Here is a 22,848-nt window from a genome sequence, read left to right on the forward strand (position 1 = left end):
TTAAGGATGTACAAACTTCATAAAGTAACTCACATCAACCTTAAAAATTCACAGAGCTTCAAATTAAAGCATCATAAAATATGAAGTTGAAAGGATAATTACAGTAGCTGTTTTTGTCTTGTGAAATCATTAAGAAACACATAAGCAAGCTGGGGGGAGAAAATAACATAAAAAAAAACTAAAATTGAGTATCGTCAGAAGAATCATCTGTGCTGTCAGTGTCCAGGTAGGGAGGGATGGGGAATAAGTTACAGATCAAGAGGACCTGAATCACTTCTCTTGTGTCTAGTCAAATTTGCATGTGCTGGATGGTTCTGAGAGGACACCGTAGGAAAAGACAGTTCGTTAGATCATCAGAGACTTTCACAGGAGTGCATCTAGACAGAATAATGTGCAAAACAATAATAGAGGAGATCATGAGTAACACGTATAGCGAGCCTCTCAGGCCACACAACCCTGGATGTCGAAATGGATGCCATGGCCTGTCCATGGTCTCAGTTGTCAGGCAGATTTCTTCTGTGTTGTGGCAGAACGCTCGTGTGGTTAATCATACAACACTCTTGGTGCTTCTCAACCTGTGGAAGTATCAGTGTGTGTGCTTTGAGTTGAAGGCGTCAGCTGGTCAGATGGAGCTGGTACTCATTTGCAGTGGCTGGCGTGGATCCAGGTGGCTCTTTCAGCAACTTTCACTGCTGTGTGGGTTGTGAGCAGTACCTGGTAGGGCCCTTGCCACCTGTTTCCTGATGTCTGAAAGAGAAGAAGTCAGGTTAGAGCAATAGGACAACATATCAAGTCTGTGGATGGAAGCGGAGAAGACGGAGGATCCACACCAATGTGGGGTTCGTTTTCTCATCCTCATGTACATCAGCACCAGAGGCAGGACTTTTGTCGATGCAAGACCTGTGCCTTCACAGCACTTTGCAAGTTTAGTTTTGAGTGTGCCGTTCTCTCATTCCACAGTTCCACCACTGGCTGGATGATATGCACAGTGTGTTCGCACATCCATAGTTAGATGAGAACCGAGTTGTTTGACAGCTTCGTTTACGAAGTGTCTGCCATTGTCACTGGAAATTCTGCTAGGAATTCCCCATTGTGGAATAATGTCTCTTAACAATGCAAAATGGCAGACAGAAGATCTGTGATGAGACCGTGGTGTGCTATCTTTTTACCAGAAGATGTGAGGAAGTTTCTGTGTTGCCAAAGGGCGCCAAAATCATGAGTTACACCGAACGCATATCTGGAGTCAGTGTAGACTGTGAGTGTTTTACCAGTAGCCAATTTGCATGCTTCCGTGAGTGCGATGAACTCTACTGCCTGGGCTGAGAGGTGATGAGGAAGAGAACTCGAGAGGAGCACTTCGTTATCTGAACAAACAGAAAAACCAACACAGTTAGTACCAGAGACAGGGTCACGTGAGGCGGACCCATCGACATACAGAATCAAGTCAGAGTTAGAAAGAGGTTTGTCAGAGAGGTCAGGTCGTGGGGAACACTGGACTTGAAGTTCAGCCACACAGTTGTGTTCTTCCCCGTCATCCGGAAGCGGAAGAAGCGTGGCTGGGTTCAAAGTTGAACAGCGTTTCACTGTGATGTTGGGCATGTCAAGAAGAACAGTGTGATACCTCAACCAGCGAGCAGCAGAAAGATGTGAGGTCTTCTGTTCTGTAAGAATGAGAGACACAGCATGAGGAACAAGGAGTGTCAAGTCAGAGTAACCTACTATGTCTCGTGAGGCAAGGACGGCTTTTTTCACAGGCGGCCACTGCACGCAAACAACGTGGAAGGCCAGCTGCCACCGGATCAAGTTCGGCGGAGAAGTAGGCGACAGGGCGATATTTGTCACCATGAGACTGAAGGAAGACGGAAGTCATGCAGCGGTCTCTCTCATCCACAGCCTGAACAAAAGGTTTGTCAGGGTTAGGGAGAGCAAGAGTGGGAGTTTGCTGCAGCGTCTTCTTCAGTGTGACAAATGCCTCGTCTGCCTCGTGAGTCCAAACGACACGTTCGTGAGGAGTGAGTGATTTGCCATGGTACAGAGCACCTAAAGGGGCTTCAAGAAGAGCAAAGTCAGGAATGAACGTTCTACAGAAAGAGCATGTGACGATGAATGACATGAGTTGTTTCTTCGTCAAGGGTTTAGGCATGTTAACAATAGCTTCTACTCTCTTATCAGACAGGGATTTGCCATCTTTGGTGACGACATGACCCAGAAATGTGACAGTTTGTTGAACAAACTGTAGTTTGCTGAGGCTGACTTTATGGCCCTCACGAGCCAGATGTCTCAGCAAAGCGATCGTATTTGTTTCACATTGCTCCTGTGTGGGACTGGCAATTAGTAGATCATCAACATACTGCAAGAGAGCTGAACCCGGAATGAGGATGAGGGGTTCAAGACTGTTCCTGAGAGCCTGATTGTATAATGATGGAGATTCACAGTAGCCTTGACATAGGCGTGTGAAAGTGTAAGCCTTGTTTTCAAAATTAAAAACTAACCAGTACTGGCTGTCCCTGTGGACAGGAACACTAACAAAAAAGCATTGGATAAGTCTACAACCGAAAACCACGCTGCATTAGGCGGAATTTGGGAAAGCAGCGTGTATGGGTCGGGAACAATATGCGATCGAGCAATTACAGCATCATTCACAGCCTTCAGATCCTGCACAAACCGCCACTCAGTAGGTTGACCTTTGTCTCTGATCTTCTTAACTGGGAACAGTGGAGTGCGGACCGCTGAATCAGGGCAGGGGACAATTACACCAGCCTGCAAAAATGATTCAAAAACAGGACGTATCCCCTCCACTGCTTCCTGTCTGAGTGGATATTGTTGTTTACATGGCCTATAATCAGATTTTGGAGTGATTTTGACTGGATCACAGTTTCTGATGAGGCCCACATCATATTTGTCCTTTGCCCACAGTGTTTCAGGCAGATCTGAAAGTAAAGGCGAAACATCAGAGGGGTTGGACAACATTGCATAAGAATGAAGGTGATTTTCAGTCACAGCTAATGAGCGTGTGGCTGGAGAACAGAAGGTTGGATACATTTTTAGATCAAATGCACTCAGACTTGGTGAATACATTACGTCAGGCGTCGTTGTGGGTTGCCAATCAACGGCAGCCTGGCATGATCTGACAAATGGGCCTAAGTCTTGCCACTGGTCATCATGGGACTTGGAGAGCGAGATGTGAGGGCTGGAATTCGAGACGCGAAACAGTGCCATCTGTTGGTCAGTGAGTGAGACGGAAGCTGCACTTCTGGAAACAGACCAAAAAATATTGGACACTTTCAGAGAATCATCAGGAAAAGGCAAAAACAGAGATTCATAAACGTGATCTGCTGTGTCTGTCACATGTGAAGTGCAGTGTAATGAATCAATGTGCATAAAATCTGAAAAAGGAGTGGCGAGAGAGTGAGATGTGGAGAGCAGATCAGTGGAGGCATTTATAGGAAGTTGCCACTGATATACAAACAGCTGCTCATGTGTGGTCTGTGACATTGTGAAGGGGGGCGAAGAAGAATTGTGCTTAACCGTCACTCCATCAGGGGAGGATACTAAATTGAGGCCTAACACAATCATCAAATCTCTTCCTAATAGATTAATTGGGCAACAGGGAGACAACAGAAAATCATGTTCAAACCTTATGAAATTTTTGTCAAACTGAGCGGCGCATTTGAGAGGTTTTGTGAAATTTTCTTTTACAGTGGCACCGCTGGCACCTTGAGAGAATATAAAGCGACCACTCATTTCAGGAGATGTGGGCAAATCTGACATCCTAACCACAGAATAACCTGCACCAGAGTCGACCATGAAATTAAGTTTGTGACCGTTAACACACAGTTCGAGTTGAGGCATTTTCTTAAAAGCATCACTATTGTACTTAACATAAGAACCACAAAGTTGTGTTTGCTCTGGTGTGTGTGTGTGTGTGCGGTTAGATTAGCAAGCGATTTCTTCATTGCTGGAGCTTGTGTGTGTGTGTGTGTGTGGTTAGAATTGCAAGCGATTTCTTCATTGCTTTGGCATGTATGTGTGTGTGTTTCACTTCCCTTTCTCTGATCCTCGGCGGGTAGATTGGTCGTCTCCCCCCCGTCTGCCTCCTCCTCACTTTCTGTAGATCAGTCAGCAGTGAAAGTTCTTGTCTCCCCGTCATCTCGCCGTTGGGGGCAGTGCTTTGCCCAGTGTCCTTTTTGTCTGCAGATTGAACACTCATCTCTGGCAAGTGGGGGTCGTCGAGAGAAGCCTCTCCCACGGCCACGTCCGCGACCGCGCCCCTCTCTTCCTGGTACAGTGAAGTTGGCTCTGCTATCAGCGTTATCTTGTCTGTGTGGCCTTGACAGGGCAGACACAGCCTGCATCATGGTTAGCTGTGCTTTCTGGAGTTGTTGATTCTTTTTCTGCTGAGTTTTGTCTTTGGTTTCTTTGTGTTGACGTTCAGCATGTTCAGAATGACATCTGACCTCTGTCAAGCGAGCATCCTCAAGCCCGATGCAGGTGTGGCCTACGTCTGCCCGTAGTGGGGGGAGCAGACCATTCAAGAAGGCCTGTTTCAGATGTGTTTCATAAGCCCCTGGCTCGTTGCCAAGGGTGTCAGGTATGGGGATGCCTCTGTGTTGATTAAACAGGACGGTCAGACGTGTGAGGAAATCTCCTACGGTTTCGCCTGGTTGTTGTTTGCACCCCGTTATTTTGGACATGTCAATTTTATTGGGGAAGGCGGTCCTCAGGGCGTTGAGGAGTGTGTTGAGAGCGTTGACGTATGCTGCATTAACCGCATCATCCCAGTCTGGTGAAGTCAGACGGAGGTCTCCCCCACAGTGCGGACATATCTTTGCAAAGTCAGTGGGGCCTAAAGATGAGGAAGAGGTGGCGTCATCATTCAGTCCTCCCGCTGCCCCGTCTCCATAGACTGGGAGAGTGGTGGGTGGAGTCTGAGATGGGCCTGATCGTTGATTGGTGGAGTCTGGTCTCTGCACATCATCATGGAGGAGGGTTTTGTCGTAGGTGAGGAGGAAGGCAGGCGTTGAGGAGAGGACTGCCACACCCTGTAATGGAGAATACAGAGATCTATATGATTTCTTTTCAACTTTCTCAGTTTCCTTCTTATCAACCTTAGCCATCTGTTTAAATGTTTGTTTTCTGTCCCTACACTCTGCCTCTTTTTCCCACATTTCAAGACACTTTCTTATTATCTTCTGTCTTTCCACATTGCGACCTTGATTTATTTATTTTTTCTCTTTTTTTTTTTTTTTTTTTTGTTGCTTTTTAATTCTTCCTCTTTCTCGAGGAGTTTCTCTCTTAAAAGTTTAATTTTTTTCGACAATAAATGACCCGTTATGAGGAAAAGCAAAGTCTCTGGACCATATTGGAAGAAAAATGTCACACTTTCCCGTCCTCACTCTTGCAACCATAAAGCCCACCATTTGGACTTTCTGGGTTCTGAAGTCCCTGACTTCCCCTGTTACCCATCCTTATCAATTAAGTGTATGAAATCGTGCACATCTACAATTTCCCTTGAACACTCAATTTAAGACGTGGACGTCTCCACGAATCCTTGTTTCTTTCTCCGGCAAAACAGGAAAAAAGCCTTCAACAAGGATGATTGCCACAAGGACGAGTCAGATTAACATCATTAATCCACAATAATCCAGAGAGAATGACTAATACACCCGTTCCAAATAAAACCCTTTAAATGTATTATTTCTTATGTTTGATTTTGTATTTGAGAAATCATCTAAACAGTCATGAAAATCTGAATTTCAACATCTCACCAAATATAAGATGACCAAAGAGAGGTCTTTGGATCCCTGTGAAGAAGGTCCGGAACCCCAGTTATTTCGGCCCTCTCTTCTCTTAACTGTTGGAGGTAGAGGCAGAAGATTTTCTCTCCTGGGTGATCAGCCACCGAAGACTTCTCGGGTCAAGACGATCTTTCAAGGGATCCTGTTCGTGACGCCAAGTTTGTGATGGAAATTCATCTTGAGATTTGAAATAATGAAATTCTCAGACTGGAGTTGCCTTTGAGTCTTTATAATAGTAAGCTCTGCAGAGGTTACACAACAAGCACGGGTGCTCAAAATGGAACTGGCCGCAAGTTCACAAAAGCCAGAACTTATACAAAGAGGCGTTTCATAAAACATAATATGAAAAAAAAGACATGAAAGACATGAGATCATCTGTGTCTGTCCGTCCGCTGTAGCAGTTGGAAGAAAAACATCACCAAATAAGGGCATGCACCCTGTTGATCAAGGTCATAGCAGTGAGACACCACCAAGTAAGGGTTCCATCCTGTCAGGTAGACAGTATCACAGCAGTTAGACACCTGGTCAGGGGGATTTCCAATACCTTAGACACTGGTCAGTTGAATTTTCCACTACAAAGGAGTTTTACTTTGTGCGGAATTAGTACTTTTACTTAAGTAAAGGATCTGAATACTTCTTCCTTCCGTGTATAACTTAGGTCTCTCTGTTTCTGTATATCCTCTCTTGAGTGTCTCTAGTGTATCTTGTGTGTGTGTGTGTGTGTGTGTGTGTGTGTGTGTGTGTGTGTGTGTGTGTGTGTGTGTGTGTGTGTGTGTGTGTGTGTGTGTGTGTGTGTGTGTGTGTGTGTGTGTGTGTGTGTGTGTGTGTGTGTGAGACAGGCGATGAAGATCTCCAACAGGCGATGAAGATCTCCAACACAGAATATTGCAGGACAATCAACCTGTCGCTGTCTGATGTGTGCCCAAAGCCCTCTGGGTGGTGTAGTTTGCGTCGCTCTCCCCACCAGTATCACAGCTAACTGCCCTTGATGGCAGGTGCCACATGTATCGGAGCGATGAAGACGTCACACTCTCTCTGAGCTGACATGACCTCCAGGGGCCCCCGGCTCATCGTGTTTGTTCGGAGATGGATCTTGTTGGGACCTTCCCGGGTTTATGGTGTCCAGTGGCTGGCTCCTCTCTCCTCGGAGGTGTAATCACAGCAGACTGCATGTCACAGCGCCCTGCTCTAATTGGCCTGTCACTCTCTGTGCGCTGGGGGGAGGGGCCGGCCTTTGTGGGGCTGCCATGGCGACTGGGCCATTTAATGAGAACGAGCACGCTGTGACTAATGACATCCCTGAGCCCATCGGATATACCACAAATGGACAATTTGCTGCGTTACTCACACACTCGCACAACAATACACAAGCATAAAGGCACACACCTCAGCGTGGTCAAACCTCATTGATTAGAACCGACAGTTTCCCCTCTGCCTTTTTTTCAACATGAATCAATGCATGACAAGTGGACTTCAGCATTACTGCTAAGGCTATCATCCGTTCTCATCCACTTCAAAAATTAATGGTTTTATCCAATAAGGGTGCCGCTCATGTTATGTGGAGATATTAACTGCAGCTTAAGATACGCATTAACTATTAGGTGGGTCATTGCTCAGCAGCTCTTAATAGGAGATATAACGCATATCATCCATAACAGGAACGTGGATTTAAAGCGATAACAGCCGAGCATGTTCACCGGACGGAGAGAAAAGAGACTTTCACTCGACCGTCTTCCATCTCCGCCCATCATCCTGTTTATTGGTCCATTAGTGACCAAGCGGCAGCATGAAATGTCTGGATATCTATCATAGTCTGTACATAAAAATCTATCAAGTATATCTCTCCCTGGGCTGGACGGCACTCCGCCATATTTCCTGATTTCTCAGCAGGTAACGACGTGCCTAAAACAACAGCCATTCGCGGTTTAAGGTCATGATGCAGGCAAGTTCACAGGGCAAACACAAATCTTCAGACATTTTTTTAACACAAATGGCGTTGGTGGCGCGGGGGGAGATCTTTCTTTCATGTCACAATTACAATGGGTGGGACCTTGAAAACATGGCTCCATACCACAATCACTACTGCACAGGGTAGCGTCACGTGTATCCAGTATATATTTTATCTTCATTTTCGTATTTTCAATGGTAGGAAGTGGATACACATCTTTATTTACACTCTATGGACTTGATCAACCAGAGAGTGGAGAATTTGCTCGTCAAATATCTGATTATTTCTTGGTGGAGCTTAAACCACATCTAGTTCCTCCATAGCTCCACCTATGATAGCAAATGACACACAAGTCCGAACTGGCGTAGAGTGGAGGATAAACAGGGGCACTGCTGTTATCACACTCTGCGAAATTGGACTCATTACCATGAATTAGTGGCTTGGTGGGACGTTGTGTCCAGAGTTCAACATGCTTGCGAAATGAAAACATGAATTGAAATTCCAGGGAGAATCTTGGCCCCTGCTGCAAACCCTAGTTAATCAGCAGTGATGATATTTTTTGCTAAACTACAATGTCATCAGTGATTACTAATAAGGGCTCTGAGGGATGTCAGCGGAGTGACGGGGGAGTGCTCGTGGTTCCTGTCTGAAAAGTGGCAGAGCGGTCGAGACAGATTGTTAAACCACTCAGCTTTCACTTTAGCTGTCTTTGTTTTCCTCAGTGAGTCTTCAGCCTGAAAGCGCTACATGGCTATGTCAGTAAAAGCACTATTTTTGTCAACAAGCTGCCATTTTGCATGAAACACACACACACACACACACACACACACACACACACACACACACACACACACACACACACACACACACACACACATGAATGAGCACAATAAGATGGCATGCGTTAGATTGGAGCGCGTTCCTCTCTGCATGGTGGAGCCTTTTCTTCTTGCACGTTTGAGTGTCCCAGGATGATTAGGAGTGATATCTCTGAAGGGCATCAGGAACGTTTACAGCCCATGTAGCCTTTGAGAATCGATAATGACATGAAGACCCTGGGCAGGTTAATGGTGTGTGAAGGGACTGTTATGTATAAAATCCAGATTGTTACTTGTATAAATGGTTCATGCATCACATCAGGGTGTTGAAGTCTGACTGCTGCGGCTGATCCAAACCCGGCCTGTGACCCTCATCGAGATGCGCGTCAAATAAGCAGAATCAATCATGGAGACAGCGCTCGGCCATTACAGACCAAATGAGATGACCAATGCAGTCAGCCTTGCGGGTTTGCCTTGATTTAACAACATATAACAAACGCATCTGTGGCAGTAAAGGTGGATGTGTTCTGGAGGTGCTATCCTGGCTTAAGAAGTCACAACAATAAAACCATAATGGAAAGAAAGGGTGAAAGCACCCTGAGATCAGCGCCAAGGGGGGATTGCAGCTTGCGTCTTGTGGCTAACCAGCTATGGTTTGGTTTCTAGCAGGGGGCATCCCCGGCTGATGGGACATGCAACCCCTTGGAGGTGAAATTTATTGGTATGGATTTTGTGCTGCTACTGGTGCATTGAATCAGTGTGACCAAGCAGGCGGGCAGAGGGAAATGAGGCTGTTCTGAGAGTGAATTATACGCAGTCACACACTCAATTTACCCCTGCAAACCTAGTTAGTGAAGCAACAGACATGGATGCATACACATGCTGTGGGGTGGCGTGTATGTACACTGACATGCGTGAATTCATCAGCACACGCTCTGCATATTAGTTAATAGGATGTGGGACATTAAATCAAGGCAAAAAATTATTTCGAGTTCTCATTTATGCATTGAAATGACATGATACACTATTCCAGGCGATGACATGCGATATTTCATTACGTTGAATGGGTTTTATAATAAAAAAAGAGCCGATGCAAACGAATCCAGTCATTACTAATTAAAATACAGGTATCAGTTAGTTTGTGCCATTAATTTCCAGTAAGAACAAATAGTCCTCATGCATATTAAACCTCCGCTCTGTGCCAGCCCACCGCATAATTGACCGTGTCACAGCCGGCAGCCTTGCAGACAGACAGCGGAGAACTAGGTTGCCAGGCTGTTGTGTTTGATCTGGATGACTGTGTTGAAACCTCTTAATGCTGGTTCATATAAAATATTCATCTTCATTTCGCAGGCCATGAATCACCGAGATGTTTCTGGCCCCCTCCGCCCCCGCTCCTGTCCTGTGGCAGAGCGGACAGCTGTTTGAAATTAGACACCAGATTGTGTTACTTAAACCGTTAGCAGGAGTGAGGCTGATCACTCCCTAACCCAGCCTGCAGTCTGTTAGCGCGCTGAATCGTGGGAGCGTGATCATGGGCGTGCACTTGTAGTATTTAAAGCCCGGCCTCCTTCAAAAAACGTAGATGTGCTTTAAAGGTTCAGTGAGTAGAATTTAGTGACATCTAGTGGTGAGGTTGCATGTTGCAGCTGAATAACCCTCACTCTCCCCTTCCAAACATGAAAGAGAACCTGTGGAAGCCTTCAGTTGTAATAAAAACTCAAAAGGTGTTTAGTCTGTCCGGTTTGGGCGACTGTAAAAAACATGGCGGCCTCCGTAGAGAGGACCCGCTCCCGATGTAAATATAAAGTATTTAAATATAAAGGGACCATTCCAGGGTAAAGAAAACAACAATTCGTACAATTTAGATGAAACACACTAGTGAAAACATTACAAGGATTATTTTATATTCCATTTCTGCCAATAGATCCCTTTGACCTAAATCTTACACACTGAACCTTTAAAGCATAGGCCTGCGCACAGTGATGTTCAACTCTTACATTCATCAGAACTGTGTAATTATACGCAGGATGTGACGCTAAATGCTGATCCTCAATAGCAGTCTTTGAGAATCAATCAGACAGCTGAAGCCCACAGACAATAGTTGTGAGATTACTGGTGAATACTGTGGTCTAGTCAGGATGAGCGAAGGCTTTGATAGATGATCGTATTGTCTGGAGCAGGAAGGGAACACTTTGTGATTAATTGTCTATCAGAGTGATTTGCCGGAAGTATTTAAAAATGAAGTTTCCGCGGTTATTTCCCCCATTTCATTAATGGTGTGTGTGCGTGGCCGTGCACCTTAATGGATCTTTTTATTTTCTACGAAGCTGAGGCCTTTGTGTGGAGTTTGCACGTTATGCCTTCGTCCGTGTGGGTTTTCTCCAGCTTCCTCCCCCAGTCCACAGACATGCAGATGGCATTAGGTTAGTTGGTGACTCTAAATTGTCCATAGGTGTGAATGTAAGTATATGAATGGTGGTTTGTCTCTGTTTGTTGCCTGGGAACCTGTCCAGGGTGTACCCCACCTCTAGATGTAAAAACAAAAAGTACATAAACGTTAATTCCTTATTACGCGGCAATGCCCGGTCAATGTGTGTCTTTACGTCATGCCAGTAAAGGTGCAGTGTCAGCATCTAGACTGCCTAAATAAGAAGAAGAAGAAGAAGAAATGAGTGTATAGTTTCCATCAATGATGATCGGAGGTGCAGACGATAAAAAAATTCCCATTGCAAACAAAAGACAAATGGAAGTGGGTTTTTTGACCAGTGGAAAAGGGGCTTCACTCACTCACTCACTGACATTGAAGAAGAAAACGAATAACTGTCGGACGCCGACATTCGGTTTTGTGAGCGTTTATTCACAACAGACAAAATGGATCAAAATGACAGAGGCAAAACAAAACTGGATATTAAGTATTGAACTGATGCAGGCCGCTCCCGGTAGTCAATTCTTATAACGCTCTTTAATGTTTGATTACATGATTGAAACCCATTTTAACCTTCAGCCCTGTTTCTCCTCCTAGCATTCACTGCTCTCTCTGATTGTCACCGAACCTGCGAGTGCTGTTTTACGACTAAATTTGTGTGCAAAACACACAACATTTTAGCATTGGTAAATGTGGCTTGTTTATCCTTCAAAAGAAACCATTAGTCAAGCAAAACAAAGAGCGGTATGTGAGCAGACATTACTGACAGAAGCATTAAAATCCACTGCAACTCTCTGCCAGGTTAGTAATTGCTCTTTTTATGGTGGTAATTATTTCCTCTAAGGTGCGCACTGTTGCACACTGCAATTATACATGTGCTGTTATCTTTGTGCGGAAGAAAATGTGGGTGGAGAGATGTGGGAAGTATTTCGAAAAATGTGACACTTTATGTGTGTTGTGTGCGTGCGTGCGTGTGTGCGCACGTGTGCTGGTTGAGAGGTGCAGTGAGAAAGAAAAGAAAAATTGAATCTGAATTGATGCGCAGTTTCTAACATGACAAGGAAACAACAACACGAATCAAAGAGTGTGATGTGGCTGAATTTAAAAATATATATATTTTTCTGTATTCCTGCCTTCAGACTACGCCTCAGTAACACAATCCTGCTGAAAGGCATTGTGCAGAGGAGCCGGCGTGTGTAAGGCACGATAAGGCCAAGAACCTACTATTCATAATTCTGTTTTCTTTGTCCCCCTGTCCTCTCTCTCTCCCCGTCTCGCTCACAGTTGTTTTTCCTCTATTTGCTGCAGACGCTGTTGAGCTGCAGGACCACACTGGGAAAAAAACGCCATTACACAAACACCTCTCACAGATAAGGTCTCCACCAGCAGTGCAGACAATGTTTTCTGATGCTTCTCAGATGCAGGAGACTCCAAGCCAGAGAATAAAAAATCATATGGCTGAATCTGTGAAAATGCAGCAACATCAGCACTCGGAGGTATCAGCTGATCTAAGGAGAAGAAATCATATTTTCATATTATTCATTGAAATGTATATGTGCTCCTTTGATCTCTGACTTTATCGAACAGTACCTGAGAACATCCAGTAATGGAGAGAATCCCAGAGGCCTGCAGCTGACGTCAAAATCTCAGTGAGCAGAAATAAATATCTTATCAAAATTAAGTTGGATTAAGGGTTGATTTGCGTTTTAAGAAAAAACATCATTTTGGAAATGATCTTTATAACAGGGTTTGCAAATGGATAAACTACAGCCCATGAAATAAAGTGCACAAGCAAAGTAAAACCAGATTACGCCGTTTGACCCTTTACTGCAAATGACTTTGTGGAAAATTGAATTTTTTTGTCTTAATGGATGTGAATTCAACTGTGGTCAAACACACAAATTCAGTTAAAAGGTTGCTAAAGTGAAAACAAAATGGCCAGTGGGGAAATGTTTAAATTCCTAAAGCTGCACGGGTTTAGTTCTTTAACGTAAAACACAGGTTCGAACTACAAGTCGGTCTAATGTGAAAGGGTTCAGTCATAGTGATGGACCATAGATCATTTCCCCCTGTGGACTCTGCAGATCTTTTTAGCATCTCTCAACTTATTAGCTGCGTCAAAATTTACCATCATTTTGCGACAATATATATTTTGCAAAATGTATTAAAGGCATGTTTTTAACAGACGAAGAAAGAAGTCTGATACTATTGTGTTGTGGAGGCTGATGAATACAGTATCCTGGAGAGAAGGGTGTGGTGCTGCACTATTTGAAACTCAACATCATTTGATGTTGAAGAATTTGCAGATTCATTTGATCTGGCAGGTTGTGGAGTCACGGGGGGCCAAAGGTGGTGTGGGGGTGGGGGATCGTGGTGCTCATGTCCCACCCTTAGAACCCCCCCCCCCCACACTTTTGAAATGACTGCTCCACCCCTGCTTGACTCTAATAGGATACAGGGCTTTTCCACTGATTGGGTTGCTAGAGAATAAAATTGGCTCTTAACTGTACCTCAGTGCTGAGCGGCACCCTAATCCAGCCCACCCCAGGCTGCCAGGCTCCGTTGTTCTCCCTCAGCTCACCCGTATGCTCTGATACGGATCTGATCCCCTGCACAATTTCATGCCTGCTTTGCCCTCTTCTCCTGCAGCAAAGCATCAATTACCCTCATAAAACAAATTCTGCCCCCTTCAGAAGCTTCAGCCAAACGCCTAACCCCCCCAACTCCCATATCTCCACAGCAGCCAAGCTCTCTTTTTAAAGTTTGAGCTCGTGCTGGAACTCTCCGGCATATTTTAAACTCGCGCTCCTACAGGAATCACAAAAACAACTGTAAGAAAGATTAAAAACACATTCAACAGATTCAAGAGAGCAGTTCAGACAGCGCACATCCTCACAGACACACATTCACAAATACCCTTGAGGGGAGGTGAGGAGAAACTTTTTTATTTATTCACATGTGTAAGACAAAAGCATCAAGTTTAAATTCAGGGCTTGGAAATCAGACTGTGCAGCGGGTGACTCGCTTACTCCCTGACCCTTGACTCCCATCTCTGTGAGGCTAATCCCACGTTAATGACTGGGCCAAGGAGCAGCAGCAGGAGACATAACAGTCATTTTAAACACACACACACACACACACACACACACACACACACACACACACACACACACACACACACACACACACACACACACACAAACACACACACAAAGACACACACACACACACAGACACACACTTATTATTATTACTGATACTGTGTAATAAACCTACTGTGGTAGTTGTGGCGTTCTCCCACAGTCCAAAAACAATGCAGATTTGGGGAAGATAAATTGGAGATGCTAAATTGACCGTTGATGTGAATGGTTGTTTATCTCTGTGTGTTGGCCCTGTGATCCGCTGGTGACATGTCCAGGTCGTACCTGGCCTCTCGCCCAATGTCAGCTGGGATTGCTCCCACCAGCTCCCCCTCGATCCTCAAAAGGTTAGCAGTATAGATAATGGGTGGATGGATGGACAGGTTCCGCCACCTTGTGCTTTTGATGTCTTTTGGAGTCTGTACAGTAGGTGATAATGTTTTTTTACAATATTTATATAATTATAGCATCAAACATCTTTGAAAACTAAAACATACAGTATCAGTGTGATATGAAATACCTCAAATAACGAGACCATATTCAAGAAGTTTTTTGAAGGGTACTTGGACCTTTTAGTTCGGTCTGTCTCCCATCACTAACATGGAGGAGGCACAGCTTATGGCCTCCACTGCAGCCAGCCGCCAGGGTGTTATCAAGGTGATATGGCTTCACATTTATGGAGCTGTCACGTTGTCCATCTACTGTATATATACAGTCTATGGTGTGTGTACTGTATATGAGTACAAAAATACATTAACCTATAATTTGGTCCTTGAGTTATATTCACTCAGTAAAGGAGACAGACATTCAAATGTGGGTTAACAACATCTGCTGTGCAAAGTACGGCTGGAAACATACACAAGTTATTCCTATAATCAATATAATTACTTTCACACAGATGCAAATGAGGGCTCACACACACACACACACACACACACACACACACACACACACACACACACACACACACACACACACACACACACACACCTACCTAGCCTGGTTGTACAGCATTAGGCCTTCAGAGGGCTTTGGGATCATGCTCTTTCTTGTAGCGGCGGAGAGATAAACAGGAAAAGGCTTTCTGCAGCACTCAGCTCCTTCATGCTATCAGCCTCGACTCTGCATTTATCTGCAAAGAATCCTGTGTACACACATGCAGTAGACGCCTTGAGATTCCAGCAGTTAATTACAGCATCAAATTAAGTGCATGACAAGTGCCAGTGAAAGGCCAGTGGAAGGATCTTTAATCCACTCTGTTCCCCTGACTCCACGGCACCTCGAGTGCCACCTCACCCACTGTTTACCGAATTAAAAAAAAAAAATCCCAGCTGTAGAAGGCAATCAACAAGCGGCGTGGATTTGCACGACTCCATCCCCCTCACGTGTTTGTGTGTTATTGAAAGGAGAGCGATGCATGATTTAATTGAACGAGGTCCCTTTTTGCAGCCAGTTTAAGGGGTAAATTTGATTGCGGTTTTAATTAACCGGCGTAGTTCGCCCCTTTCATTGGTCCAGGGGATTACAATTATGAACACAATGAAGCAGCAGTTGTGTGGTGATTTGGTCATTTGTACTCAAGTGGGGGCTGTTCAGCTGCGCCTTTAAAGATGCCGGAGCCATTCATTGGCACAGTGAACGTGGCGACAGTAGGAATTAAGAGGGCTCTTTTAATCTGGGATGTGAAGGTATAACAGTTAAATATATGCAGAGCTACAAGATGGAAAAATTATTTATTGTGCTGTTAAGAATAGTAAATAATACATAAACAAGACAAGTTATCTTATTTTAATTCAACTCTGTGCTCTTTAATTGTGCTACGTTTAATTTCTGAGGGATTTTAAAGACTGAAGTCTCACTTAGAGCTTCTGTAAGAGATCGCCAGGAGATCATTATCAATATTAACTGTATTATAATTACTTAATGGGACCCCGTGGAGTTTTTAACCATTGTTACTACTATGTGAGTGCACCTGCATCTTGTCATTGATGTGTACAAAGACACACACGTGCACACAGGAGACCTGATACATCCTGCAACTGGTTTCACACTCTAACAGATCTACAGGTGTCAATAACACATCAGGAAAATTTAGGGGGAATCGCCAGGATGTAAACAATGCAGGCTTTCAAAAAAAATAAAATAAAGAAATTACAAATAAATAAATGCTTAAACAGTTTTGAACATGTTGGAAAATGTGTTCCACAGGGCACCTCTAGGATTGATTGAAATACAATTTAAATTGGAATAGAATTGAATTGAATTCCTATAATGAGTGCAAATTAAGAAGCAATCACAGCATTCACACAGATCACAAAAAGAGACAAAGAAATTAACAAATATGAACACACACACACACACACACACACACACACACACATATATACAGGTGTCATTTAACATTTAGGTAGCTTATTGTTGTAAAACATCACTTATTTGGATTAAGAATGTATTTGAGGGACAGTTCTAAGACTTAAGAAGATTTTTTAAACCATGACTCAGTTAAAATGCATGTACAAATGTAATTATCATTAATTTGTTATTGAAAACTGATTCCTCACATACGTCAAATTATGTGCGGACAAACTGCCCATTTAAGTCAGTTCAGTTGGCCTAACTTAAATGATGTAGGTTAAACCAGATTTGCAGCAAGTATAGATTAGTAAATTGCAACAATTAAAGTAGATGTAACACTCTTATGCCACTGATCTTGATCCTTGAAGTGATATTGCCTCATTAGAATTGTTGTTTGCTCAGCTGGGTGTTTAATATGACTCATTACAAAAAATAAACACAGTCAGTTTACAGTGCCAGTGATAACAATTATTGCCACTTATCAGAAGAACAATAGCTTCGGTGATACATCGGAACAATGTGGAAGAAATCGGAGAGATCCCATGAAATTAAGTGTAACTGTTTCTGTTTTAATTCTGTGTTAATTGTTCATTTACCTCTTGTTATTTGCCAAATATAGACAAGTAAAAAAAACAACAACAATATCATATTTTTACATGAAAATGTTTTAATTTTCCTGAACAAATGCTTGATGAGTCATCCTGGCATTTAGTCAATTTGCATCCAACGCTAATGATTTTTAGGATTTTTATCTCCATCCCTGAGACTATACATTTTACCAGTAATAGATCGGAGCAACGAGCTGCCAAGCATAGATGGCAAAGACTGTCGGCTGGAGATTTTGGCTTGAACATATATGGCCTCATTCCAAGAATGATCTGATCAAGGTCATCGTCTTCCTCTGTTTCATCCCTGACAGATTCTTTGGTGAAGGTGAAGTTGGTGAACAGACACCATCCTCATAGCTTTACATGTTGGGCTGCTAACTTCTGCCAAATGTGGCACAGGGGCAAACAGATATCTTTACTGGCTGCTGTAGACGTCAATCATCTGCAATAATTCCACTTTGTGTTTTGATTGGAAACTTATAAAAATGTGGAATCATAAGTCTCTCATACGTCTGTTTCACCAAGACTTGTGAGTCATTTGTATTAAAACCAATTGGGTGGATAGTTTTCTATTTTATTGACATAGATATCACAACAAAAATGGATCCATATACAAAACATCTCTGTCAAGACATTAATAAAAATAAAAATAAACCAACAACATGGTCACATTTCAACACTTTCACCCATCAAACAAACTAAATACCTCACATTAAAATGCTGTACGATAAATCAAGCAAAAAAAGATCACATATTAAAATAGTGTACAGTATGAACACAACTTAATTTCTTTTTTCATACAAACACGGGAACGTTTTTCATAAGGTACAGGTATTTGTAGATATATATTAAAATTTCCATCGTAACTTTTTTCAGTTTAGAGAAGTTATATTTCCCTTTTTTGGAAGTCCTAATTTAGTTTTTGCTTCACGGAATTGTACATTTAATATAAATATATGAATTATTTGAAAAAAACACATGTTCTGCTCTGCGGAGGGTGGACGTTAAATTATCTAGGCTTTTTAAGGATGTGAGGGGCCTGATATAACCCCCCCCCCCACACACACACACACACACACATACGTGTTACTATTAAAAGACCTAATAGTCTTCAGTTGAATTTCTACAGACTCCACATTCAAGAACAATTATAACCAATGTTGCATTTAAGCTGCACTTAACGTTCAACAGATGATGCTCAAGTCGTGTCCTCTTTCTCTTTCTGCCACTGCTGCTCCCCCCCCCCCCTCACATACTGTAAATGAGCAGCACTGGTTTAGATCAGCTCCTCCTCACCAAATGGGTTGTGTCAGCTCACAGAGAGCATCATCATCACGCTGCTTAGTTTAGACTGGCACTCCTGTGGGAGGAGCATGCAGCACGCACACACACACACACACGCACACACACACACACACACACACACTCACACACACACACACACACACACACAGAGTAATGAGATTCAACACATCAGAGACGGGGGTCGCTAGAGAGAAGTGGACAGAGGCTGGGCTGAATTTAGATACACTGACGAATAAAGTCAAGACAAGGCTGAATTACCTCGAGACCTCGCTCAGCTCGATTACACGCACGCTCACACGCAGGCTCACATGCATGCTCACACACACACACACACACACACACACACACACACACACACACACACACACACACACACACACACACACACACACACACACACACACACAGAGAGACACTGTGAACACTGAGGAACAAATGCAACATGTTGATCATACATCAACATGTTTCGACACAAATTTACCTTCATTACCTTAATCTTGTTCTGTCTGTACAGTTTATGATACGGCAGCGGGCCCTGGTGACCACATGAGTTCAATAGCGTACTGATGAGGTCAAAGACAGAGGGGAGTCGGGTTAATTGGAAGCTGCTCAGGAAATCTCAGGTTGAATAATGATTACAAATCCTCCAAATGTTAAATGGGGGAAAATGGGATAAATATAGCTTCCAGTTCAGATGAAAGGGAATGTGGAGCAGTGTGACGACAGAACGAATCCTCCCGGGGGGGCGGTATCTCTCAGAATTAGGTTATGATAGTGTACTAGATACAGGAAGGGACAATTATCACATCTCCTCCCGTCCAACCACACTCAGTGATTGATAAGACGCCCTGTGGACTCAGAGCGACATCACCATCCACTGATGATGTAACTGAGGGATTTGGTGTGTGTGTGTGTGAGTGTGTGTGCACGGGATTATTTTTCAAAGTCAAAGGAGAAGGTGCATGTACTAAAATACATGGTATTTTCATTTCTGGGAGACTTAATCATTCATAATATAAAATATTGCCTGGTTTCTGTACTGCACTTGAGGGTCATAGTTACAGCAAATGTTACTTTACTTAGTTTAAAGGTCCAGCTGCTGCTGCAAAGCTAAAATACAGAAAAGATTAAGGCAGAAGTACTTACAATGCTCCTACTACTATAGCTATCATCACACCAACAACAAATACTGGCAAACTATAAGTCCATGGGCAAGTAATTAACTTTACTGGTCACTATGGCACAGCAGCGTACATGTTTGCTAGCTAGTTGGGAACTGCCTTTATGAAGCCCCAAGATTGGGATATGGTCCAGCGCCATCTTGTTTTATAATCCACATCCCGATGCATATCATGCTTTATCATATACTGTAATCTTCAAAATGCTGTATTGAAGAAGACTTGAAAATAGCTACTTAGTTCAAATAGAATTAGAATTGTGTACTCCACCTTTAATTTGATCTTGTTTGCATATTTACACAGCGAGTCATTACTGAGCAGCCACTAGTGTGGGGTTGTGTATCTGTCTGTCCAATATTCACACCACACTGAGCAGTGTTTTTGTCTCCACCACCTGCCAAGTAAATTATCAGGCTCTTTAATTGCTTAATGCTTCACTAAATTCACCAGATAGTTGCTCATGGTGTCTATCTGGCATTTGTTGGTGGGAGTATCGTGAACAATGGATTCTCCCTGCTGTAAAAACAACATAGACCAGATCCAGGATGTTGCTTGGTTGAGCTGAAGTCCAATTTCTTAATCAGCATATTTTCATCAGCATAAGTAAAGTAACAGGTCTTTGTTTGAGGCAGGCATGTTTTAGAAAAATGTATCAACAAACCTACAAGTAAATTTAGAATTTCAATATCTGGAAAGTAAATCAGACACTGCAAGTGGAAACTCATTCAGGGGGTTATTCTGACTGAAGGCTAAGAAAATGAAGATTCCGAGCTGGGGGTTGGTTGTACATTTTACACATGAATAACCAACTGATCTCTCATTGTGTTCAGGTTTACACCACATGAACACTGAACAGGGTCATCGGTTCAAATCCCCCTGTGTATTCTTGTAGCGGCAGTGGTATTGTGTTTGCAGGCAGCGCGGAGCTCGGCTTGACAAATACGCAGAGGGCACAGCTCATCAGGATTCCCAAGCTGTCCGTCTGTGAATAAGACGAGGGAATTGGCTGTCAATCCCTAATTAATAAACTCTGCTCCTCTCCCCCCGCTCCGCACAGGGACGTCTGATCAATAACAAGTGTGCACTGCTTCAGATGGAAGCCATTCAGATTTATCTGCTAATATCCTGGGTGATAGCCAGAGCTAGACTGGAGATGACAGTAGGCTCAAGCCCATTACCTCCTTATTTACTGTTTTAAATTCTGCTGTAGTCACAGCCAGTCGCTGTCTCGCGAGTAACAAATGGGGGAAAATCTCTTCTCTCCTCCCAGGACAAGCCAAGGACAAAGCAGATGGAAAACATATGAGCGTCTCTTCATTTCACCTCATTTTACTTGGCAGGAATATGTTTGTAAACACATGCGCTTTTTGCAGATGTAGAAATTTATTTTTCAATTTATATTTAAGATAATATTTGCAGGTTTAAACTATCGATCTGCTTCCCATGTGAGGCAGAGATTTTTATGTTGATCAATTCCCATCCCATTTCCTTTTCTTTTTTACAACTTGACATAAACGCTCCTCTGAAAATGACACGCCATTTACAAACAGGCTGGTTAATTTCTAAACCCACATAGTGTTATAAATCCTGCTGTTTTCTTCTGTTTATCTTCGGCTGAGTCAGCAGCAGTCAGTCTCCACATCCTGTTCATCTGTCTGCCAGCTCTGACAGCAGCACAGATACTTCCGTTATTCATAGTGATCCACAGTGATACAGTCAATGAATAAAATCAGCCGTTCCTATAGCACGAGCTCAGGGGCGCGGATGGAAAGCCGAACACTTGAGAGCAGCACCAGGTCTGACAGCAGTGGTTACGCTGGTCTCTTAATGAGTCCTGGTCCATAGTTTATTTCAATTAAAAGATGAATTACTTCCTGGTTGCACCTGCTAAACAGCTTAAGCCTCTTTATGGTAATTTGCCACAGTTGAAAAGTCATGAACATGTTCAAGCTTTTATTTTATTCCCAATTTCAACATTTGACCTCCTACTTTTTGTTCTGTGTTAGTGAATTGTATGGTGTTATGCATTCTATTCTGTTTGAAGGGGCACACCCCCCATTTTACATGTATCTGTTAACTCCTACAAATACAGATGAATAAATGTCCTCTGTGGCTCTGATTATGTTTTATAACTGATGCTCTTGAGTTGCATTACGGGAAATTGAAGATCCAGTGGTTTTAGAGCTCATCCATTCCTTTTAAGCCTGTCTCTTGTAAATCCTCTAACTTTATGAAACCTCAATATCACTAGAGTTGAAACAGTCATCCCATTTTCATTCATCATGCTCAGTTCCAGTAAACGTCCCAGTAAATCAGTCCAGCAAACTGGGATTTACAATAGCAGGACCCTTTGATAATCTAAATGGGACACACTTGTCATTAGTGTTATTGACACCTCTGAGTGTTTCCTGCTGTGACAAGTGAAAATGTCTGCTGTGAAAAGGGAATATTTGTGATGTGTGATGTTATAATTGACATAAATAAGTGTCAGAATAACAGCAGAGGAGCAATAAAAACTGTTCTTCAGACAAGTTTTAAGGACAGGTGGTGTTCCTCCATATACATATACATGCACAGTCATTTTCAGGTCAGAGGATTCCTGAGGTTTGCATTCATCGTGGTCCAGGTTATGCATCATGTGGTCCAGCAGTTTTTAATAAGCTCTCATACCACAATCATTATTCTTGGTCAGTGGATTTGAATTCTCACATTATCTGAGGAGGTATTTGAATTTGAGGTGCGTCTGCGTTCTCACACGGTTATTGTGGAATAACTTGTTGTAAGCGGCTCCCCGCGAAGCTTTCCTCGATATTATCTCTGCTGATCACTTGGGGATGATTGTAGAGACGAGTCTGCGATACAACGGCACCAGCACACAAATTCACAGTGCGAGGGGAAGGGGAGGGCTGAGGCACCCACAAGGTGTAGTGCAGGCTTATGGGTGACACGTATCTGCTGGATCACATCCTGTCGGGACCTGGGGATTATTCTGCATCTGCTTACCAAGCTTTAAAGAGACACTTCAGGGAGAGTGTGTGGTATTTGAAGTGGTTGCTTTTGTGTGAATTTAATTACTGATAGAGGCTGCTGACAAAATTTACAAAGTGCATATGCTATAACATATTTGCTAAATTATAAGATACGTAGTGGGGTGTAACACACACACACACACACACACACACACACACACACACACACACACACACACACACACACACACACACACAGAATCCAGTAATCTGCTTTTTGATTCAGGTCATAATCTCCTGT

At 43.2% G+C, this 22,848-nt stretch overlaps 1 long non-coding RNA gene across 1 annotated transcript; it reads left to right on the plus strand.

The window, feature by feature from the left end:
* The first annotated feature begins 345 nt into the window (after positions 1 to 345).
* LOC117761545 lies at positions 346 to 2,507 on the plus strand. The gene is made up of 3 exons (XR_004613845.1): positions 346 to 484; positions 591 to 595; positions 2,467 to 2,507. It is a non-coding gene; the product is annotated as an uncharacterized LOC117761545 (long non-coding RNA).
* Positions 2,508 to 22,848: the final 20,341 nt, after the last annotated feature.

Source organism: Hippoglossus hippoglossus, chromosome 5 (assembly GCF_009819705.1).
Source record: "Hippoglossus hippoglossus isolate fHipHip1 chromosome 5, fHipHip1.pri, whole genome shotgun sequence".
Taxonomy (NCBI): domain Eukaryota; kingdom Metazoa; phylum Chordata; class Actinopteri; order Pleuronectiformes; family Pleuronectidae; genus Hippoglossus; species Hippoglossus hippoglossus.